General features: G+C 35.3%; 1 protein-coding gene across 2 annotated transcripts in view; it reads right to left on the reverse strand.

The window, feature by feature from the left end:
- The window catches only part of CSRNP3 (cysteine and serine rich nuclear protein 3), a 221253-nt gene extending 195701 nt beyond the window's left edge, over positions 1 to 25552 (reverse strand). The window contains exons 1-3 of one of the 2 annotated variants that reach the window (XM_050752905.1): positions 25471 to 25518; positions 8094 to 8236; positions 7553 to 7722 (exon numbers count right to left, since the gene is read on the reverse strand). The gene's annotated coding sequence lies outside the window, so the exon portion shown is untranslated. Of the gene's footprint in view, positions 1 to 7552; positions 7723 to 8093; positions 8237 to 25470 lie in introns of both variants that reach the window. The other variant, XM_050752906.1, reaches the window with a different exon arrangement.
- Positions 25553 to 25889: the final 337 nt, after the last annotated feature.

Raw genomic sequence — 25889 nt, forward strand, 5'->3', positions numbered from 1 at the left:
TCCAGTTAGGATAAAGTATATACAAATAAATTGTGAAAATATATATAGATTTTTTAAATCACCCAGAAATCTACTACTTGTTGAATATTACCATCTATAGAAAATGTGTGTTTTTCTTTTTCCTTCTGGATCTTATTATAACACGAATTTAAGATTTTATAAAACTTGATGAAATTAATAGAATTTTGCAAACCTCTTTACAAATGTGAATATATTTTATGTCAATAGATACATTTATTCAGCTGTTTTTGTTGATTATATCATACTTAATTATGTGGATTTTCCAAAGATTATTCAACAAATTGCATAGTATGTAGGTTCTGCATACTTTTTCACCATAAGAAAAAATACTGCAAAAATCATCCTTAAAGCTAAAACTTTTTCCTACATTTCAGCTTTTTAAAGAAACAAAGAACTGTTAAATACATCAGCTCTAAATATTTCAACGTTCTAATTTACTAATAAATGAGAACGCTGAATTCTGATTTAGTAATAAATGTAAAGGTTAACGAAACTATATGAGGAGTTTGGCAAGTTACCTAGTTCATACTGGCAGTACTGTATGCATAAATTGAAATCTTCATGAATATCTGATATGAAAACTTATTTTTCAATAAAGCTGAACCTGTTGAAGCAGACCCTAATTGTATTTAACAATCTTAATAGTAGCTATACAATTGGCCTATTTCAGTTGACTCACGTTATGCTTAAGATGAAGAAAACATTTCATCAGTTGAATCTTTTTTAGTAAAAAGTCATGAACATACCAATCAAAAATAAACATATTTAGGAACTAAAGTAAGGAGAATTAAATGAGATAATTTGTTTAAAGCATTGAGCACAATGCCTGCCAAATGATAAAATGCTCAATAACACTCGCTATTCTGATTATTCCCATTAAGCAATGTGAGGGAAATATTGGACAAAGGCCCTGCCATCAAGGAACTTAAAATAATTGTAATTATAAATTTCAACCATTTCCATACTCTCACTTCAAAGCTACTACAGAAGAGCTACTCTGTTGGAAATAATAATGTAGGCTGTGTTTATCCTTTTTGTACTCCATCCTTTAATTTTTCAAATAAACATTTGTTTATCAGACATTGAAGGGCATTTTAAAAACATATGACTTTTCTTATTAATGTTCATGAATTACTTAGTTAACTTAACTCCCTAGGTTTCCTTTTGCAGCCTCTCTAGCTTTATGCCTATTCATAAAAATCCAAGCCAAAAGTATGACATCGGTCTTATGTAACCATGATCTTAGCATAGCATTTCATTATAACTGATTAATGACCACTATAATGGGAAGCCTAATCATCAATTCTTTTGGCACGTAAATAATTCTTGAAATATATATCTATAAATGTACATATATCCGCAATATGTACTAATCTCTCCAAGCCAAAATGATGGTTGTCATAGAAACAGCAAACAGCAGAAAGTCGGATCTGACATAGCAAGAAGATAATGGACAGCATCTTTGGAGGAAATCATAAAATAGGACAGGCTATGTTGGAAAAATTATATATAATATTAATTGCCATGATTTCTTCCAAACCAAGGTTCTCAAAGATGGAATTAAATACCCTAGCCTCTGATAAATTTAAAGTACATACATTTTTTAAAATGTGAGAGTTGTAGGCATTAGAACAAATTTCAAGATCAAATATAAATAACGGCCAGGCACGGTGGCTCACACCTGTAATCCTAGCACTTTGGGAGGCCTAGGTGGGAGGATTGCCTGAGGTCAGGCCTTCAAGACCAGCCTGGCTAACATGGTGAAACCCCGTCTACACTAAAAATACAAAAATTAGCTGGGTGTGGTGGCACTTGCCTATAATCCCAGATACTCAGAAGGCTGAGGCAGGAGAATTGCTTGAGCCTGGGAGGTGGAGGTTGCAAGCGAGCCAAGACTGCAAGATTGCGTCACTGCACTCCAGCCTGAATGACGGAGTGAGTCTCCGTCTCAAAATACATATACGTGTGTGTGTGTGTATTTATATTATATATACAATATATATACACACACACACACATATATATACATATGTATATATTCTTTATATAATTTGTAAGTAAAATATGTGCATTTTCCATCTCACATGATATTTCCACCAACATTACAATCCAATGGCATAAAAATATGTAACAGTTTATGTATTTTGCATATCTACATGAGACAATTAATGGGACCCAGCACAGAATGGGTCTCACTATGGAAATATCTAGCACTTTTAGCCCTCTATTTAGCAGTCTTCACCAGTTTTCATGTTTCTTTTGAAAATTGTTTTAATTGAGTTTGAGTTTTTGATGTTTTCTTTCTTTTTCTTTTTCTTTTTTTTTTTTGGTGATGCTAAGACTGTTGCAGTTGTACATTAAGGATTGTAAAGAGACTTAAGAGTTCACTATATAAATCAAGTTTCATAAAATTTTTTTCAAATGTCTAGAACTGTAAATTATATAACTCAGTCTTTACTACTACTCCCTTTTATAATATTTGTGAGATAAAGGCAAATGCAACAAACTGAGAGTCCATTGTAATTTTCACTCACTGCAAATACTTTTCTACCTGAAAATTAAATATCATTAAAAAGATGTTTTTCCAAGTTTTTATGTGCTGATTTTTGGTTGAAAAGTAAGTTACATTTTTTGTTTTGTTATATTTATTCTGATTGCTCTTTCTTCCTTACATTTAAAAACTATGCTTTTGACCTTAGTCCAATTCTCAATGGAGTTCAGTATTTTTGAGACTTTAACTATTCCAGTTCCTGCAAGATCACTGTAGCCGAACATGTAAAACATATGGTACAATAATTCTGTGGCCCTAAAATATTCCCAGCTTATTTACAAATTCCTCAAACAAAAAAGAAGGATTTCTTCTTATATACAAACATGTACTTCCCAGAGTGGAAGGATTAAATATTATTGCAGCCCATTTAGAAATCGCACCAACTGTCTCTCTCTCTCTCTCTCTTTTTTTTTTTTTTTAAGCAGGACCATATTTAATTCCTTCCTGCATTCACTTGCACACAAACACTCTTCCCCCAAGCTGTCAGAAAGCATCAGACTGCCTGATCTGCACAGTGAATTTCAAAACCTTTTGAGAAACACAAGGACATTTGCTTCAGGCACTGATTTCATCATCACCATCATAAACACCAAGTATAAAGCAAGTCAATCTCTGGTATTCAAACCAAAGCTAGAAGATGATGGTACTTTGAAGATGGTTAGTAGAATTTTAATCACCTAAATTTGTTTGGATGCATTTTTCAAGCCATGAGATTTTGCAGTTGGGCAATCATTTATTTATTGCCTGTGACCACTCCTAGATGGCCCCAAAGTAAGGATGTGATTCTCTAACAAGAGGTTTATAAAATACAAACACTCTAAGATTTATTTGTAAATAAATTACACTGTCAGATGAAAATGTTTTGATCACTAATGTGAAGATGGTATCTTTAATATTTAATAGCAACTTTAATTCTTGTGCTCTTCATGAAATGTAGCTACAATATCAGTTCCACCTATGAACATCCTGAGTAAATAATAGATGTGGGAAATTTGGAGGTTTTCTATGATGTATTTTGCATCTCATGCTAATAAAGCCATATCCTTCAAATGATGTCAGCGATAGTACCATTAACATCACCAGGACTACCTTTATATTTAGCTTTTCATGGGAGTTAAAACCACAGTGGCTGTTGTTTTTCTAGATTCATTGTTACAGATAAATAAAATTTTATTTGAAATTTGGTCCAATTGTGCTTTTGAGCTTAAAGCCAAATTTAAATGAAGTTTGTTGGGAATTAAAACAAACAAGCAAATATAAAATCCAACTCTGTCCCTAGCCAGTAAAGTTGAATATAATTACTCCATTCAGTCAGAAGCTGTGACTAAGTGAGTCCAATTGAAATGCAGGGTAAGTGGGTTTCTGCATTCTTGAATTATTGAACAAGTAATGCAAGGTCCTGGAGTTCAAAAGATAGAAAGATACTATCTTTTTTTCAGGGAGTCCAGGATATCCATTGATCCATCTGGCAAAAGTGGAATATGCAAAGGTTTTACCTTTAAAGTAAATGAATTAACCCTTGATTTGTTGCTGCTGTTAAAGATTCACACTGCATACTTCATCTAACCTACTTTTCATTGTAACATTTTCACGTTATCACAAGTAGCATTATGTCACCAAGACAAACCAATTTCCTTCATGTAAATGTAAAACAACATGTTTGCTGTAAGATATTTCCATCAATGTCAATGACATACAAGGAAAGTCTCAACAATCTGCCCTGTCACTTACTTACAGAAAGGGGAAGCAAAATGTTCTTTCATGCTCAAATTGAATTCTCTGCCCACTATTTCATTTAGCTCATTGAGTTTGTTCATAAACTCATCACTAGCACTGTCCTAAAGTCACAAAAAGGCAAGAAGAAATGAGAAGCCAATTACATTTACCAAAAGATAGATTCATTCTATATAAGAAATGCTGGCATAAAAGATACAGCTACATCTTTCACTTGATGATTTGTGTCCCTCTCCTTAGTAGCCAGGCTTGTAACTGAACCATCAGAGAGCTGTGTGGTCTGGTAGAGAGGCAGACTCTAGGGATCTACATTAAAGTCTTCTGCCACCAGCTCACATTTTGATTCTTGTCAAATTACTCTCCCTGGACCTTAGTCTCCACATCTGCAAAATAAGGGAGTCAGCCTAGACACTCTCAAAGGTCCTACTAGTTCTCATAGTCTTTGAATTCAAAATGAGGTTTGACTCTTCATTGTTAGTTTTTTTCTCAGTTATATACAGAGCACTAGATCCTCTTAAAAACACTAACATGGGTTTTCTTCTTCAATTTGCCCAACTTTATAAAATAATTATTAAAGTTTTGTATTTACGATCAGGCTAAGAGTAACCCATAGTGATAGATAGTTCTCTGTAGGTCATATTGCCATTTATTCTTTACCCTTCCTCCTCACTGTTTATCTGAAGTCATGGTTCTGATTACACATTCAATTACAAGTTGTTCAATGATGCATATCACCATTCGCTTCCAGAGGAGTATTGACAAATGCTTCCCTTAAAACCCCTGAAAATTCACAAAGAAAAGTACATGAACAGCACTACAGGGAGAAAAAAAAAACTTATCAAACGTTGCAGTTGCCTTCTTTAATAGCCTAAGTATTCTCCTCTGACCACAGTGGATATGTATGTGTTTTCTCCTTTCTAGACTAGAGTAATGGTGGTGAAGTGGAGCAGTTATAACCACACATCAAAATAGTTATTAAAAAATAAAACCACTCTCCACTATACTGTTAACCTTCCAGGGAACTGTTCAGGTGCTCAGAACAACTGCCTGACCTATAATTTTTCAAACCTCCCTAAACCACCAGAACATCACTTTCATCTGGAAAGCATCTTGAGCCATAATTGTAAGGCCTGATGGTGTTTAAATGTACATTATAGGTACTTTGTGAACTCACAAGCTATAGAAATCAATAAGTGTCTGCATAGAGAAGTCCTGCAATTGATTTTTCCAGGAGAGAGCCAATTTGTAACTTTAGGAAAGTCATAGACACCTAGGATGTTGTAAGTATGCTGGCAATTAAAAAAAAAAATCACAGGGGTGTGGAAAACACTGCACTGCACTGCTAGATGAGGAAGCATCTCAAAGATATAGGGTTTAAACTGATTTTAGGAGTGGCTAAAGGAAAGGAAAAAGATTGAGAAATAGTAGGTAGCTCCTGCAGTGCTCTAGGACTGGAAAAAGAAGAGTTCTCCCAAGTACACAGAAAGGATATGAATAGAGTGCTCCTAAGGGTCTTGAATGTAAATATGTACTATTGCTCATCTAAGGGTAAGAATATCCAGTGGACTCATTTTCTCCAGCTTTTAAGATGTGTCAGAAAATAATTCATTCACTCAATAAAAAAACTGCAAGCATCATCTAGTGCTCAGTACTCTTCTAAGCATCATAGGTAATGGCTCAGTGGGAAAGGCAATGTCAATGCCATCCACAAGGTTACAGTCACTTGGAGGGAGGTGTGAAAAGGCTTTAGATAAATCCCAAGCAGAACTTATCCTCTGAAATTCTACTCTCTGGCCATAACTTTTCCACGTAACTGGAGAATCATATCCTCAGAACAGCACCTGTATTCTTCCTTCTCCCAAGTGTTTTTATCTCCTCTTTAGATTTTTACACTTTCTAAAAGTTCCAAATAAAACAGGTTCTACTGCAGTCAAGAGACAAACGTTTTTATTCAAAATGATTCTAACAATGATGGAGAATTATGAATACCAAATAAAATTTTGAATCCTGGGGGAGAGAGAAGAGGATTAAAATAGGATCTCAGGTCACAGAACTACATTGGATGAACTTCAGTGTAATTTTTTTTTAATTATGCTTTAACTTCTGAGGTACATGTGCACAACGTGCAGGTTTGTTACATAGGTATACATGTGCCATTTGTGCCATGTTGGCTTGCTACACCCATTAAGGCTGTTTTGGTGAGTTTAAACTCCCCAAATACAAATACCCCAGAAAAATAATGCTAGAAAAAAATTATTGTGAAAACAGCCTCTCTTGAATGATACTCTTTTATGCTGAATAATTTTTACCTTTACTCATGGCCTATAATGTTAAAAGGAAGTTTACACCTATCATCTCATGAGGGGTGGGTGAAGGTAAGGGGCTTTCACTTCATTTAGTTTTGCTGTGCATGTTAACTTCTAAAATATAACTTTGAGATTCTTTTCCCTTAATAATTGAGGTTGAATGAGCACAGAGCTGTTGGAAAAGGATCACTTATTTCACAACCTTCGTATGTGCGTCTGTTACCAAGACTGTAATTTGAAAATGGGTAGAATTTTAAGTTAGAACACATCATACTAAGTTAGATGGTATTACTCACATGAACTGCTTGGGAGAAGTATATACATGAAGAAAGCTGCCCTTACTCAAGAGCATGAACCTAGCCTTGAGTCTGAGTTTTACCTATGTCCAAATAACTATAGGATCTCAAGGTTTTCCAAGGCCTTGATTTCACATAAGCAATCTTTATAAAAACAAACATCATTTTCTCATCTAGGAAGTAATTACATGTATTAATTACTTTAATTAATACATTAATACATTACATTAATACAATATATTACATTGTATTATATTACTTGTGATTAATGCATTAAACTCAGCACTGTAAATATTCTGCAACTCACTGACCAAACTATAGAAGTTCAAAATGGCTTAACTGATTAGATTTCAAAAGATAGATTTATTTCGGCAAGCTGAACACATTCATTAAATTATTTTCAGTTGCCGTCTGCTTACCTCCGATTGGACTCATTTCTGCCTCCTATATACTCACTCCATAGAAATGAGTAGAAGTACACTGCTGAAGTTTAATTAACCAAAATTATATCATGTTTTACAAATACTTTGGTGTGATGAAGTACTTAAGAGCAGATACAGGCCAGTGAATTGGGCTAAAGCCCCCAAGAATGGCCCATGCAACACAATTTAGAGCACAACTGAAATAGAGCTTTAGATACTCACTGGTAAAATCATTAAAAGTGAACGATTGACACTATCAACACTCTCAGCACTGTCACAGCTGAAAACTTCATCATCTGATTCCTGCACTGAAGAGCAGGGTGAGGAGCCGTCGACTTCTTCAAACTTCCCCTTTAAAATTCCACTCATAGCTGCAGCGCTGTCACATGTACCTGTAACGGGGACAGGAGCAATGGAGCTGCTGATTGGATAGTCAAAGTCTCAAAGTCATTTGGGGGGGTTGTACATTTTTGAACTACACATACCACATTATCATATCCATGCAGAAATTATTCTTCTCATAATGTTAGAAAGCATTGAAAACAATTCTACCCTAAGTCATCATTTTTATTCTCGTCCTGACAACTTTTACTTATAAGAAAAAGTAAAAATTAAAAATATGAATATATTTGCTGCATAAGGAGATATGGCTTACTGTTTTGAAATGTCAAAATGGGAGTCAAATACACTTATTTGATTTGTTCTAGTAAATCGTGTATTGTCATTGACAGAGCCAGAGTTCAGAACAAAATAGATCACTCACTTGCATGCTGTCATATCCAGAGCATACTGATTAGGGTACGTCTCTCTTGCTTGGGATTTCTTTTTTCTCAGGTATAAAGGCATCTACTTTCCTGGGGCTCTTTGTCCATCAAAAATCAAATTGGTTGCTAGGAATGGCGATACCTGCAGAATTTAGATGCCTTATCATGTCTCCAGTCAATTTAGCAGAGCTACAGGGAATACTTGAGTACTATGTCAAGGAGTTTGGCTGAATAGATTTTATACATGGCAAACCAGAGTCCTTAAATATTTTTTGAATAAAATATTAATTTAAATCTTTTCACTCTCCATATTAACATGATCAGTGAAAGCCAGTCATATGCAGCCTGATACATTTCTTAAAATTTATTTACGTCAATTTAGATGAATCACTAAACTTGAGAGTAGCAATTTCTTCATAGCTATATAGAGAAGCAGTGAAGGTGATCATGGGTTGCAAACAAAGATTCCTACACTGGTAGGTAACCTCAATAAGTAAGTTGGGTCATATGTAATAGAATCATACTCATCTTAGTCTTCTCTTTTGTCCAGTTATTTGCAACAAAGATACCAAGAAATACTTCACCTGAATGAAAATGATAGCATAAGTACAATAGTAAACGACCTCTTATTCAAGGAGACAATAAGTAGCAAGAAGTGTGACCTGTGGAGAGCCAGAGAAAGCATGCTCAGGCCAAAGGCTGAAGCTGTTACTTGGGTCCAGGTCATTTTGCTCTATGCTTTTCTTATTTAATCTCCTCTAACTCTGGCCAATGCCCCATTCATATTTAGATTCTACATTTTTCTTTCTCTTACTAATTTTGTTTACAAAGTCAAAGGAGCAATATTTAGACTGCTTGTAAATTAAATCCCAACTTGAACTGGCTCTACAAGATAGCCCAAGATTGGTTTGGATAGATAACTTGGAAGGGTTAACAGACTAGGGAATCAAAACATCTCTTCCCCATCAGCTTAACACACTATCTGAAATGCTCTTGACTAGAGATGCATCAGTTTGGGGAACAAACTTGTTTACAAAAGACACCTGCACAATATATGATATCAAGGAGAGGTGACATCTTAAGCCATCAAATATCAGCATGGTGGTCCTATCTATACCTTTCTGGTAGTAAGAATCAAGTCTAACTGAAGGGACTTTTTTTATTTTTTTAAGAAAGTAGCAAACTAGAGACTGACCACCCTCCTTGTGCGACTCGTGGACACCATGCTCACCCTTGATTTTGGTAGGTAAAATTCCCTGGGGCATATTTATTCCATGTCTTTCTGTTGACTGACTTCTTCCATTTCTTTATTTTCTGCTTCCTCATATCCCCAGCTTATAGATGGCTTTGGCTTCTGACAGACTTACCTCTACCTTATCATATCCTCATATTCTGTCGGCCTCTATGCTGAACACTAATGACTCCTTTTTTTTTTTTTTTTTTTTTTAGGGAATTTGAGTATCATCCTTTGATCCTTTGGTTGAGTATCATCCTTTGGTCATTTATGCTATTCTATAGAAAAGAGATCTATTTGTCTGTCATTTGTTTACGGGCCATTCATTATTCAGTAAACATCTACTGAGCTTTTATTATGTTCCAATGACTATTTTAGATGCTGGGGAGTGACAAAGAAGCAACATCAACAACATTAAGTTTTGTTTTCTTTTTTTTTTTTTTTTTTTTTTTTTTTTTTACTCTAATGGTGCTTATTACTGGGTGTTATTAGGGAAAGGAGTAGACGAATAATAAGAAGAAAAAATAAATATATAAACATCATATGGAGATAAATACTATTGAGAAAAATAAGCCATTAAGTGATATGGTGACTATAGGGTTGACTGAGCAAGAACATTTCATTTTTAGTTGATCAGTGAACTAATGTCACTTCACCAAGAGGTAATAACATGGAGGAGGTAAGGGAACCAACAATTTGGACTTCCTAGGGAAAAGCAGTCTAGGACAAAGGAGTAGGGTGTGCCAAAGCCCAAGAGAGACACAGTGGGTGATAAGATCAGACAGGTCTTCAGGGCTTGACTATGTAGAGCCTTCAAGGACTTTGGCTATTTCTCTAAGTGAGATGAAAACCACTACAGGTACTTAAAACTATAGGGTTTAAGTAGTATAGTGCCAGGATCTGGCTTTCATTTTAAAGGGACAACTCATCAGCTTGTTATTTCATCAGAAAACAGAGGGTCTATAATAAAGAAGGTAGCTTTGATGGGAAAAAGGAAAAGCCTAGTAGGGAGGATTTAGTGGCTCCAATAAGCAGTTACAATCAGAAAACCTGACAAGTCACCGGGCTGAAGAGGTCACTAGTTCCTTTGGGGTGGGAGTTGGGGAATAAGAATTTAGAAAGAAGTTAAAGTGGGGGGAAGGTCAAAGTGTTTCCTAAAAGAATTTAGTTACTTAATTTCACCTAGGACCATCTCTGGTTTCTAGCTTTGTTAATTATTTGATGATGGTGGAGGCACCTTACCTACTAGATTTAAAATAAGAATCATCCAGATACTATGTACCACTTGTGGTGCTACTGTGGCAAAATAACAACACAAATGTAAGCTTTCTTTTATCACTCTAAAGAAATATTTCTTTTAATCCAATAGAGTAAAGGCAATATGTGGATGGTGATCATTCTCAAGGATGTATTTATTGATGGGAAGATGGAGGCACGGAATTAATAACTATTTTATCTACCATTCACCCTAAAGTTATTTATTCAATATTTTTGAAAGTCAAATCACCACTACCTGCTACAATAGGGACTACAGGACTCTGGATCTGGGTTGACCCTGCTTGAAAGCCAAGCAGCCTGCACCTTAAAAACTCACTTGTAGACCTAACATAACCTTTATTTGGTTAGACAGACGCTCGTCTTGCAGTGATGTTTGACAGTTTTAGAAATATTGCAGGAAAGTTCTGAAGGACTGAAAGCTATTGTTGATTTTTTAAAATGTTGTTGTACCTTATGTTTATCAGTTATAGGAAACTATTTGGAAATTGTTGCACTATATAGGTGTTTAATTGATTTCTTTATCTAATATAAAATCAATGTAAATAATTTCTGTCAATGTGATATATTTGGTCACATTTATACTTCTATGCCCTGGAAGCTCTGAAGATACCTGCACAAAGTCATTAGAGAAAGATTGAATTGCACACTTATATATCTAAGTAAACACAAAAATAAGGTGGAAAAAATATTTTCCACCTTAGTTTCTGATAGACACAGTATCTATAAGCACCTTGATCTTGGACTTCCATCCTCCAGAACTGTGAGAAATAAATTTCTGTTGTTTATAACTCTCCCAGTCTGTGATATTTTGTCATGGTAACCAGAACTGATTAAGACATAGAATAATCACATTTTGAATTAAAACACTCAAAATGACAATATAGTAATTTTAAACAAAGCTTAGGAGACTCAGAAAGAGAGAGAGAAAGAGCGAGAGCAAGCGAGAGAGAGACTGAGTGAGAGAGAAAGGAATTGTTTTATTCTAGTTTGTTTTCACCAATCTAATTCTGTAGTACACTCTGGTTGTACTACCAAAATTGCGATGTTGTAATGATTCCATGGCAATAGAAGCAAGATCACACAGGGAAAGCTAAATTGTGAGAGAGAATAGGATGCTACTCCCATTCAGATGTCTGCAGTAATAGGTGGGAAGGGAGGAAAACTACGGGAAAAGACAGTTATTATGAACATTCTTTATTGAGTTTGTCCTATCCACATAGTCAAGCAAAAGTGACCATAAACAATATTTTAAAAACACCCTATAATACAGAATGCTCTTTCTGACAGTAAATGGCTGGAAAAAACTGTTAGCAAACAGAGGGAAGTACAGATGACTTGATTTATATTTTCTAGCACTGAAAAATGGTATTTGTTGTGTATGTTAGAGGTCAGAAGTTCCTCAATTCTACTCCAAGGTCCCCTCACAAGCCCTGAGTTGGTCCAAAAAGATGATACCTTATTAGGTTTTTAAAATAGATCTCCTGTAATCCCAGGACTTTGGGAGGCTGAGGCAGATGCATCACTTGAGGTCAGGAGTTTGAGACCAGCCTGGTCAACCCCATCTCTACTAAAAATACAAAAATTAGCCGAATGTGGTGGTGCATGCTTGTAATACCAGCTACTTGGGAGGCTGAGGCATAAGAAAATTTGCTTGAACCTGGAAGGCAGAGGCTGCAGTGAGCCAAGATAGCCTGGGTGACAGTGGGACTGTGTCTCAAAAATAAAATAAAATAGCTCTAATGGGAATTGTTGCATTACTACTGATTCTATATACAATAATTCATTTTAAGATGTATATAAAATACAATTTTCTTACTAGTATTCCTAAGATAAGGATTGTCACAATAGCTATATTTATTCAATAGAATGCTACGATCTGAATCGTTGAGTCCCATAAAATTCATATGTTGAAATTTTAACCCCCAAGGTGGTGGTATAACGGGGTGGAGCTTTGGGGACATAAGTAAGGGAGCATGGTGGCTCACATCTGTAATCCTAGCATTTTGGGAGCCAAGGCAGGCAGATCATCTGAGGTCACGAATTTGAGACCAGCCTGGCCAACATGGTGAAACCTGGTCTCTACAAAAAATAAAAAAATTGGCCCAGTGTAGTGGGGCATGCCTGTAGTCCCAGTTACTCGGGAGGCTGAAGCACAAGAATCGTATGGACCCAGGAAGTGGAGGTTGCAGTGAGTCAAGATCATTCCACTGCACTCCAGCCTGGGCAACAGAGCAAGGCTCCATCTCAAAAAAATAAAAGAAAAAAAAAAAAGCACATCTCGTAAATTTGAGATCTGAGAGGCTAGAGCTGGAAAAAAGTCTTCGCAGAAAAAAAGAAAGGAATCTGTACTGTTACTACTAATTTGCCTTCATGTATATAGGGAAGCAGTACTGTGTAGTACAACAATAATACTTACACTGGGCAAATCATTAAATTTCCTGGGGAGATTTTTAAAAATATATGCAGAGTCTCAGAAACCACCAGAAATCCCTGGCATGGTGAAACACCAGTTGCTTCAAAACCCAGTTTCAACATTTCCTGAATAGGATATCTTGAGCAAGTTATTTAATTTCTCTTAGTCTAAGTTTTCTTACCTGTAAAATGGGGCTAATAGTAGCTATTTTATTTTATTTTATTTTATTCTTCTATTTTTATTTTAGGTTCAGGGAGTACATGTGCAGGTTTGTTACATGTGTAAATTGTGTGTCACGGGTGCTTGGTGTATGCATGGTCCCATCACCGAGGTAATGAGCATAGTACCCATTAGGTAGCCTTCCAGTCCACTTTCCCGCACTCTGTCACCTCGAGCCCTCCCCAGTGTCTACTGTTCCCGTCTCTGTGTCCATATGTATTCAGTATTTAGCTCCCACTTATGAGAACACGCAGTATTTGGTTTTCTGTTCTTGTGTTAGTTTGCTTAGGATAATGGCCTCCACGTAGCTATTTCATAATGCCAGAATGTGCATTGTAGGTGTTCTAATTTCCGTACTCCCCACCCCACTGGTACATATTTTGTATTCCAGGATGCCTTGTATTAGAGCTAAAAACAAAAATCATACTCTAAAATCTTGTCTGGGTGTGTGATCTAGCCAGTTTAGCGTAAAGGAGAACTATAAATCAGGACTGAGGGCTCACACCACACCATTTCCACTTTGAGGTAGGAATGAATAGAGGCAGCACAGAGCACTAGGAAAGATGGTGCAAAGTCTTCCTGTCGAGGATGCCCTGGCTGATTTGGTGGGTAGGCATGATCAGTTGGTGTCAGAGCATGTTGCCTCCCTTGTTAAGTGATCCTGTCTTGTCAAAGCCCACCTCACACTCCAGGAAAGATGCTGGTGCTCCCTAAGCAGTCACCAGCAGTCTGGTGTGAACTACAGTAATCTCAGGGGGTTTGTCAGGGTATATTTCCTTTCTTGTCAAGTGACTGTATCGTGCCAAGAGTCTACTCACACTACAGGAAGAAGTGTGCATTGATTAAGTCCGTACGTGCAATTTTACACCTGTAGTTTCTCCACTAATAACATGAGCATATAACCTTCTTATTCAATATTTTCCAAATCCATGTGCTTTTGTTTTATTTGATTTTTGGTTTTGGGTCTAATGCATTGTATTTCATTGAATAATTAGGCCATGATATTTAACCAAACCCCTAAAGGGACATGTTTGGTTTATTTTTCAGTATTTGTTATTATAAATCACAGTATAATTAGCATTTCCTTTTTTATTTAAATTTTTTTCTTATTTTTATAGACAGAGGATCTCGCTATGTTGTCCAGGCTGGTTTTGAATTCTTGGGCTCAAGCGATCTTCCTGCCTCAGCCTCTCAAACTGTGGGGATTACAGGTGCAAGCCACTGCACCTAGCCAACATTTTATATACATGTATATATCTATCTCTTATTATACCTTTAAGGATGAATTCCTAGAAGTGGAAACATTGAGTCTTTCATACACATTGCCAATTTGGTTCTTCCAGTAAGGTTCTGCCAATTTACATTTCTTTAAGGGTGCATTGGGATATTACTTCACTCTTGCCAATACTGTGGCATTGCTATTTTTTAAAACTGTTTATGAACTTGTCAGCTACTCAAGATAATAATTATAGTTAACACACATATAGTGCTCACTATGTGCCAAGTACTGTTCTAGCACTTCATATATGTACTAGGTAGGATTCTAAAGTGGCCCTTAAGATTCCCTACCATGTAATATATACACCCTGTGCCTGTATAATCCTAGACATGTGAATACTGTGAGATACCACTCCTGCAATTGTGTTATGTTTATGTTGCTATGTTTATGTTACATAGCAAAAAGGATTTTGCATATGAATTAAAGACCCAAACCAGATAGAGAGATGATGCAGGTGGGCTTGACTTAATCACATGAGCCCTTGGAATCAAGGTCTAGAGGTCAGATACTATGGATGAGAGGGATTCAGTGAGAGAGGGATTCTCTGTGGCTGACATGAAATAGGAAAGAGTCACATGACAGCACATGTGTGCAGCTTCCAGGAGCTGAGAGCAGCCTTCAGCCAGCTGACAGCAAGCAGGAAAGAGAAACCTCATTTCTATCAGCCCAAGGAGCAGAATTCTGCCAAAACCCAGAATAAGGTTGGAAGTAGATTTTCCCCCAGAGTGACCAGATACGAGTTCAGCCAAATGACACCTTTATTGTAGCCTTGTGAGGCCCTGAACAAATAACCTACACATATCATGCAGGACTCTTTTTTTTTTTTTTTTTTTTTTGAGACCGGTCTCACTCTCTCACCCAGGCTGGAGTGCAGTCGCAGTGGCCCGACCACGACTCAGTGCAGCTTCAACCTCATGGGTTCAAGTAGTGATCCTCCTGCCTCAGCCTCCAAGTAGCTAGGCCTACAGGCATGTAACACCACGCCTCACTAATTGTTTTGATTTTTAGTAGAGATGGGATCTCACTATGTTGAACTCCTGAGCTCAAGCAAACCTCCCGCCTTGGCCTCCCAAAGTGCCTGTGCAGGGCTTGTAACCTACAGTAATATAAGCTGATAAATAAATGGTTTTAAGTTGTTAAGTTTGTGGGAATTTGTTACATGTTAATAGAAAATTAGTATAATACATATCAACTCATTTAATCTTCATAGCCATATAAGATAGGCATTATTATTAATAATACCATTTAGAGATTAAAAACTGAAGCATATGGGGGTTAGGTGATGAGGCCAAGGTCACACAGGTGGTTTTAGAGCCAGAGTTCAAATCCAGGCATTTGGGGACTTGAAATCATAATTTTATCATCACAGACTTTCATGACTTTCCATATCTTACTGCTTGATATTGTTTTGTTTTGTTTTTGAATACTTAGAATTACATGTTTTCTCCCACATACTTTCTTTTTATTCTTAATGTGTTTCTGTGTGTGTATGTGTGTGCCTACGTTACTTAATTTTCCTTTTCCTGGCAAAATATACATAAATATTGTTTATAAACATTCATAATAGCTATAAAAAGGACATACTTCGTTTGTGATTTTTGGCATTTTTCAATTGCCTTTGCAGAAAAAGTAGGTTATGAATACTCTTTATAGCTAGGTGCCTTCAGAGGGTTTAATGAGAATTCTTTGGGATATTTTTCATATTGTCCATAATGTTCTATTTATTTTTAGTTAATAAATAGCTTCACTTTTGGATAAACAGATGATAATAATGTTCCTGAGTTTTTACTTGGTGCTAGAAACTAAATTCTGTGAACATGTTATCTTGTTTGCCCTTACAATGATTCTGAATTAAGCACTATGCTTCCCTTTTTATCATGAAGCAACATGAAGCTTAGGATAGAAGTAACTTACGTACATTGACAAAGGCAATTAAGTAACTGAGCTGGAATTAAAAAACTTACCTTGCCTGACTCCATAGACTGTGCTCTTTATAGTCATGCTACACCCCTTCTATATAAAACTTGGCATAGGTTTCCCACTCAATTTCTTAATAAATTTCTTGTGAGCAACTGAAGAATGGGATCTTATTTAAAGATTCAAGAAATGTTCAACAAATAACCACGTACTTTTGAAGAAGAAAAGTAAGGTAAACAGAAGACAAGCGGTGAGAGAAAAGGAGTAGTTTCCAGATTTTCCTCGTAGAGAAGAAGTTTAAACAAAATGGAATCACGCTTTTGGAAGTAAAACTTCTTGGGACAGCAAATATTTTGAAACATATGTACACGTGCTGCTTTTTTGAAGTTTAAGAGCACAACATGGGGGAGAGAAAAAAAAGCAAAAATTTTAAAAAACTGAATACATTACTCTGATAAAGAATGAACACATATGTAATTGAATAATTTTGGAATTGTTTTTGTATTAGGAACATTGGAGCTATTTTTACAGTTTGGAAGTTATAAAATGTAGACCACGTTTCAGCCTTTGAGTTAGAGGCTCTTTAATAACGCAGTAGATACACATCATCTGTCTTAAAAATGCTTAGTGAAGCAAGCATATACAAAATAAAATCTGCAAGACTTTAGTAGGAGACTTTTGTGTTGGGAAGGGGTCTATGATGAAGTAGGTCTAACAGTGTCCTTTTTTTTTTTAACTTTTCTTTCTTTCTTCCTTCTTCTTTTTCTTTCTTTTCTTTTTTTTTTTTTTTTTTTTTTTTTTTTTTTTTTTTTTTTTTACAGGATCTCACTCTGTCACCCAGGCTGGAGTGCCAAGAGGTGACCTCGGCTCACTGCAACCTCCAACTCGCAAGTTCAAGCAATTCTCCTGCCTTGGCCTCCCAGGTTGCTGGGACTAAAGGCACTCACCACCATGCCTGACTAAATTTTGTATCTTTTGCAGCAACCGGGTTTCACCACATTGGCCAGACTGGTGTCAAATTCTTGGCCTCAGTGATCCACCTGCCTTTGCCTCCCAAAGTGCTGGGATTAGAGGTGTGAGCCACCATGCTTGGCCTACAGGTCTAATTTTTTTTTTTTTTTTTTTTTTTTGGAGATGGAGTCTGGCCCTGTTGCCCAGGCTGGAGTACAGTGGCATGATCTTGGCTGATTGTAACCTCCGCCTCCCGGGTTCAAGCGATTCTCCTTTCTCAGCCTCCTGAGTAACTGGGATTACAGGTGCCTGCCACCACACCTGGCTAATGTATACAAATATTTGTATTTTTAGTAAAGACGAGATTTCACCATGTTGGTCAGGCTGATCTCGAACTTCTAACCCTCATGTGATCTGCCTGCCTCAGCCTCCCAAAGTGCTGGGATTACAGGCATGAACCACTGCGCCTGGCCTACAACTTCTTAATATTACATACCCTTCATTAAAAGTCTTAGTGTACGTTAGCATAGAAAAGACTTAACAGGAATGGATATTATTTAAATATCATCCAGATTTCCCTAAATTTATTTAACCATAGAACATTTTTATGAAATCTTCAATTACATTTCTGAGAACTATGCCCCAATTTTGAAAATGCTTGATATTAATATTTTGAAGGTCTTACCTTTGCTCTTCTTTAATAATTCTAGGATTTGTTTTCACAATTGCACTTTCCTATACAATACTAATTTTACCAGATGATGCCCAGCAATTTAATTGTAGTTAATATGGAAAAAATAGAAAATCTAGCCAATCAAGAGGGATTTTTTTTCACACACCAGCAAGCAATAATACTTAGGAAGTCATTACAAATACTGAGGATAATTTTGCTCCTTCCATTCTTGACTTATAAACAGAAAAGCATGACTAGCAACAACAACAAAAAATTGCACACAATGGCTTACTATACTACAAATTCTGCGCTGAAAAGTCCTCTATGTACACCTGCCAATCTTCACAATACTACGCAGGTAGATAACCAAATTTTACAGATAAGAAAACTAAGGCTCAGATAGTTTAAGCAACTGGTCCAAATTTACACAGGCAATAAGAGGGTATGTCTGTTTGATTGCAAAATCAATCAATTAGGAAGCCCATCAATGATTATCCTGCACTACCTAAAGAACCAGAGAGATAAGCCAAAGTCACTGTACCCCATTAGCTCAAAGGGTGCATTTCTAGAAATAGGCATGCTGCCTGCATGGCTGAATCACACATTTAAGGGTTATATGTATACCACAGTATAGCTCCATGTAAATGAACACATTTATAGTACATTGGTAAGTACTCCTTTTCCTTCAGATTAAATTCATCAGGATATTTCATTCGTTATTCTTTTGGTCATTTTTACCTAGTTGTGGTGATATTTACATCAAAGGACTTCTACCAGTCCCATATTATCTGCTTACTTTTACCTTTAGGCATAGTAAACCCCAGTGACACACCACATGCAAGCATGCACACTTGTTTTCTTTGTAGTTTATTCAGCATTGTCACTTACCAGGCAGTATGGCTTAGAATTGTTCACCAGTACAGAACACAAATGGCAGAAAGTGAGCCCAGAGCAGCATAAAAATATTGCTGAACAATTTTAACTTTAATCAAATGTTGTTGAACAAATTTAACTCAAGAGAATGGGGATTCATTGACTAAGAGTGGATGTATGAGAGCACTCAGAGATTGGTTAAATATATACTACTATATTTTCTTACACAAACATTAATTAACACTTGTATTATATATTAATATAACAATTACAGTTAATTACATTAATTTACAATTAACCCGTTGATTTAGTATATGATAATCTGTGTGTGTATCAGAAACCGAGCAGTATTACAATGAAACAGAGCAGGGAAGCATGAAATGGGAACTACATGCAGATAAAATCCCCTGTTAATGTAGGAGAGCACAGATAGCGTTTGGACAATAAAAAGTCTGCAAGACAAAACCTTGCTTGGCTTAATGACATTTAGGTGACATGGACATTGTCACACTGAATAGCGTTAACAGAGAAGAACATGGAAGGAAGAGACTATCTGAGAATGTAAGGAGTGTCTGCCATTGAGAGGTTGTAAGAGGAGGCTAGATGACTATCTGATAAGACAATTTGCTTAACTATTCAGTCAGCAAAACAATTTGGGGGCACATACTGTGTATCAGGCATTGTATTAGGCGTTGATGCAGAGATGAAGGAAACTCCTTGCCATCAAGAACGATAATTTCGATAGTGAGTAAAAGGGTACTGAGAGATCACAAAGTGGCTGTAATGACCACACACCAAGAAGCTCTGGCAGGGAGCACAGGACAGGCCTGCAGCTTCTCTCTTTGGCCCTACCTGTATGTTGAGGGAAGATCTCTGAAAATAGAAGATTGTAATGGCATCCCCAAGCTCAGTTTTCCATTTAACACTCAGCTCTAGGTAACTTCAGTGGGCAGCATGAGAGCAGCCCCTTGGGGCCCTTATTGATTTGGATGTACAGGGGGTAAATCATTTAAAATTTTAAGTATGAGTTTCATGAGCAACGAGAAGGGAGTTTTGATTAGACAGAACAAAGATGTCTTTTTTTAAATCACTTTTGAAACCCTTTCCAGAATCTTTCTGCTTTAAAATGCTGACACCATCACAACCAGTATTACCTGGGTAATGATTGATGACAAATATTGATTTTTTATGGCTAGCCTAACCTGAGGAGAGAAAAGCAAATGAAAATCTTTGTAAATACATTCAGGGCTCCTGTTTAGGAAACTATTTGTTTCATTATTAAATATATTGTGATGTATCCACAACATGACAGCAACTAACTGTATCCACACTTGCTAGAAAACAAAGCTGAAATGCATTTTGACCATGACAGCAAACTAAAAAAGTCAAGGAGACTGTGATAGTAGGTCAAAGTCATTAGGCTCACTGGATACCAGGGGCAGGTCTGAAGTGGAGAATTCTGTGCAACTCTAAAATCCCTGTGTTGTTATGCATCAGAGTTCATCTGGCCACACTATGCTTTTTCACCTCCATGCAAAGCCCTTCTAAGTTCTGCTTTTCTTTCATCCAGTGTTTAATGCACTACATCCAATATTTAATACAAACACATAGTGTCTGACTGTTGTAATTTTGCATAAGCAAATGCTTAGTTTCCCACTAAAAATGATCATTGTCCTCTCTGTGCCTTAATTTTGTCATAGGTAAAATGAAGAATCCAGGAAGAAGTTCTCTCTACAGGGCAGTCCCACGTTTCTAGGGCAATGGAAGACTAAACTATGAAAAGGTAATACATGACTTATAAATGAGTATTCGCCAAGGAATTTATAGTAAATATTGTTTAAAGACATAAACATTTGCATAAAAATTACTTTTGCCAGGCACAGTGGCATAAGCCTGCAATCCCCCAGCCACTTGGGAGGCAGCAGCAAAATAATCATTGGAACCCAGGAGTTTGAGGCTGCAATACACTATAATCTTGCCTGTGAATAGCCTGCTGCACTCAAGCCTGGCAACATAGCAAAGCTCTATCTCTAAAATATAAAATAAAATAAAATAAAATAAAACAAAATAAAATAAAATAATATCTACACATATAAAAATTTGAAAACTACATTTGACGGTGTTGGTGATTTTTGTTTAAAATAATGTCATTTTTATGAATATGCACAAGTCAGGAGATATGGAGAAATGTGTTGTGTGCACCATCCTTTGTGGTACTGGAAAATAATATATTAAGCTCTTGATCTAAGTAAAATATAAGAGCTTATTGAAAATAAGTCACATGCATGCTTATCTACTTTTTAGGCCATGATATGAGATCATGAAGTTGATCATGAAATTGATCTCATATCAAAGTGATTTCCTTACTATATGTGATTCTTAGAAATAGCACTGATATTTATCTAGATCGTTATAATCTTGAATACCTTAAAAGTTACATTGAGTGTTTTCTCAGAGCATGCACATTCAACAGTTTTCAGCTCAAACAATTTAGACCATTATAATAACTGAAATCTAAGCAATTGACAGAGAAATCAAATGATCCGCCCAACGGATTCATTGAGATATGTGAAATATCCAAATGTGACAATTAGCTGGATAAATCCATTCCTTGCTTCTTCATACAAAATCGTAATTAAAAAGCAATAATGCTGTTTTGAACCAACCCCCTTTTAATATCTGTATAAGTCCTGTATTAAACTATCAAGCATTAAATATATTAGTCAAAAATAACATTTGATTAATAATACCTTTAAGTTGCGATGTAGTATAGTACAAATGTTAATGTAATTTTTTTATTTGACTGGATTACCTTATGTATATAGCACAATTTGAACATTATGAAATCTGACCCAAGATTTCTTACTCTCATGTTATTTCCATTTCTTGTAAATCCTACCCCTCCATTTCCAGCAATAAGAGGTTATTTGCCAAACTAGCAGATTTCCATTACAGATGTAAAGTTGTCTACTTATATTATAGGGGAAGTAATTAAGTATTTTGTTTTCTTTAGTATATTTTGTGAGACTTTAAGAGGCCATGAAAACCCACCCACAATTCTGGCAAGCTACTTTTAGCAAAGAAAGAAGCATGAAGCAGTAAGTAGAAATGACTAACAAGCTGTATTTTTAAATTATCTGTAGCTGAGAGTAAGCCTACGAAATGCATTCTCTTCAGGATCTTGACATGCATTGATAATTTTGGTCGTGCCTTAAATAGGGGTTATCTGCACAGGTCACATAATCCATTTACTAGTCTATCTGATTTGTTGTTAGCGTGCTCTTTAATGTCATCAGTGTTTATGCTGAAAGTGCTGTCACTGAAGTGCTTTGTTCATGTTAATTGATAAAAACGAAATACTTCCCACCATCCTAGCTTTTTTTGAAAAACAACATACTGACATGACAAATTAATTTAACTTTAAATAATATGTTGGCTACATATTAAATATTTTAACACATAGTTTAAGCATGTGGTGCTTTATTTGCTACACTGCTAACACTAAATCTAATATGGGACTAAGGTGAATATTATGAAAATAAAGTACGATATGTCACAAATATTTAAATGAGTTGTAAAGAGAAAATAGAGTTAGGTATCTCATCTGAATTATAATAAAAATAATAGGAAAGCTGTAACAGCTTTATGATGATTTTTCCTCTTAACAAATAGCTGAGAGATTTGAAAAAATGGTGTATGGGATGACAGCGCTGCCTTTGAAGCATATAATTTTATAATAAAAATGTTTTAAATTAAGGAAATGCCTAGGATAGAATATGATGATAATTGTGATTATTTTATAGAGAAAAACTACATAAAAGTAATGTTTATTTTCAAAGGAAGCAAAAATGTTTCAAATAAAGCAAAAAGGTTATATGTGCATTTACAGTAATTTATATTAAATTTTAAATTAATTACCTTAACATTAACACAAATAGCTTTTAGATTGTTGGAATGTGTAATTTATATATATATATTAAATAGATTACAAAGGTAAGGAAATAACTGCATTAAAAAAACATGGTTTGGGCATTAAGTTTAAAAAATTCTTATTCTAACGTCAAAATGTGTTTCGAAAGCTCCTCACTATCCACAGCCTGGACATATATCAAGCTTTTCTTTTTATGATTAAAGTGATTGATACATTAAAAAATACTTCTTATTTATTGTATTATTCAGTATATTGCAAACCACTGCAAACATAAAGAGAAAAAGGAAAGAGTGTTGTGAAAAGGACAGAAGGTTGTATATAGTGAGCTCCATTAAAAACCTACATTTAAATCTTAAAAATGTTTGTACCAAAGGAAAAAAAAATGGTGATGCCTTCTCATTTCTCATGAAAGCCTTACATGGTTTTCATTTGCCTTGTTTCATCCTTCACTTGGACAGTAACCTCTTAACTGTTTTCTTTCATGCTTTTTTTTTCTCTCTTGTCTCCACTCCAGCACACATTCTCTCTCTCTCTCTATCTCTTCCTGTGGATTCTGCAGTAAAAGCTACCCCAGTTGTCTCATTTTTATAAGACTTGCAGACGTCTGCCAGTGGCTGATAGGAAATGCTGATTGAGAAAGGGTTTATCTACTTTTCATCCAAAATATGTGAACCATTAAGGAAATTATAAAAAGCAGCAACAATATACTCTAGTTTTATTCAGTCCTCTCCCTTAGTGATTATTAAAAGGGTGATATTTTTAGCCAAAGAAAGCAAAATGCATCTGCAGCAGCTGGTTTCCAAGGAAACAGAATAATTTAAAACCATGTGGAACTCTGCTCTCTAATTTTCATCAATTCCCCTTCATTCCTGGAGGTAGCTTTACTCAGAATTTATAATTTCTAAAAAATATAGCTGCATTGATTTATTTCCTCTAAAACATTTCAGGAGATGAATATCTGGTTTTATATATCACCTTGCATTTCAATCTTGGGGTGAGGGGTGGATTAATTTCAACCATTGTTTTGCTTAAAAAAAATCAGAAAGATCCATCAATAATTAGAAACATGCTGAAATTTCAGTATTATGTAATAATTTTTGAAATCCAGAAATAGTTCAAAATAAACCATACCAAAATACTTACTTGGTTCATTATGACACTTATCCATATAAACATGTTATTAACTATATTTAGTACATTTAGGAAATTTAAGGTAATTCTCCACTCATTTAGATAATTCATACCTAATATTCAGCAATTTTCTTACTCTTATTTTAATTTTACAAGAACTATTATATTTGTGTCTGTTTATTCAAAGACAAAATCTGTCTCAAACAAAAAAAGTGCAATAAATAAAAAAAATTGAAAAACAATTAACAAGAAAAACAATAGCAAAAAAATACTTAGAAATTATATAGTCATTCCTATTAGTTTTGATTCATTGAAAAAGGTATTAAAATGTGTATGAACAAATTATTTACCTCATTGAAAGACTTTTATTATTATAATCAACAGGTATTAATTGATTGCCAGTGTACTCAAGTTAGTAATAATTCTTGAAAGCTCAATTTTTAATGAGATTCTACCACCGTTAAATGATCTATATTTATGAATTAAAGTAACTATAGAATTAAGTGACTGGGTGTTCAATTTTTTTGTATGTTTTTACTACAAGTGTGTTATTTATTGTACATACTTAGAACTTGTCCTTATTTTCCCTAAGGGAATATAAAGGACCATATTAGGAGATATAAGCAACTAGAAAAGTTGTTAAAAAAATATTGCCTAGAGATATTATCAACAATATAAATGCTCTGATGGAATTCTCATCTAGATGTGTTTGATAAATTAAACTACCAATGAAACATGCCCGTTAAGATGCTATTTTTTACAGCAATGTTTAATCCTTCAAAATTAGGTTTCTGTGCTTTAAAATAAAAATGGCTCCATGTAAGTTAACAAAGAGACAAATCATTAATTATCACCTAAGCTTAAAGTTTACTGAATAAAATAATGCAACTATTGAACAACATGAGATTTATCAAGAGGAGTAAGTTAAATAAAAGGGCTTAAATGCACACAAATCATTCATTCTAAATTAGTGCCGAAAGACTCTATAACCTGCAAAAATAGTTTTCCTAAGCCTTTTACCGTATTGTCAACACTAAAAGTCACCACATGAAATTTTATATTGTATATTCACAGAAGGCTCCATTTTCTCAGGACCTGTGGAATTTACCGAGGTTTTCTCATCCTTCCTGCGATTCCTAGTAACATAAGCTTGAATTAAACATTTTTAAAGAGACACATGATGATTCATTTTATCTATTAATTTTGCTTCAATGACACTTGCATAGAAAGTTATTTAGGGTAAGACATGCCTCTGGTGATTGTTTTGTTTTGTTTTTAATCAGCTAAGGGTTTTGCAGAGAGAAAGAACAGCAAGCTTATTGCAAAGCTTCCTCAAGTAATAAAAGGGCACGCTTTCGGAAAATGTCCTCAGAATAATTTTCCTATCATAAAATTGTTTCAGTAAAAATTGAGAAGCATTCTCCTTTAAAGAAAAAAAGAATTTTCTTTTCTTTTTTTTTTTATTTTTTGCTCTTACCTGTAAATATGGTTTCTGTACTTCGGCTCCGTCGGAACACACTGAAGAGAGTACACTCCTCCTTCGTCTATCCATCAGGCGGCAGCCAACCAATAACAAAAGCCAGATCCTGGCATTCTCTAGCTCATGCTCCCTGCTTTGCTTCCATTCCTTGTTCCCTCCCACCTCCACTCTTTTAGAGGACGAATCCCTGCAGCTGGGAGAGAGGAAGGGAGTGGAGAAAAGAAATATGGAGAGAAAAGCAGAGATGCAAGATGTTTCAAAAAATAGCTCCAAACTGTGGGAAATGTCTGCAGATGACCTCAGCTGAAGTAAAAAATCTTGCTTTGGATTTAGAAAAATAGACTTAATCAATGCTTCACCTACCCGAAATCAAAGCAAAATGCTCATAGTAAAACCTAGGGAAATTGCCTGTTTTT

Source organism: Macaca thibetana, chromosome 12 (assembly GCF_024542745.1).
Source record: "Macaca thibetana thibetana isolate TM-01 chromosome 12, ASM2454274v1, whole genome shotgun sequence".
NCBI lineage: Eukaryota > Metazoa > Chordata > Mammalia > Primates > Cercopithecidae > Macaca > Macaca thibetana.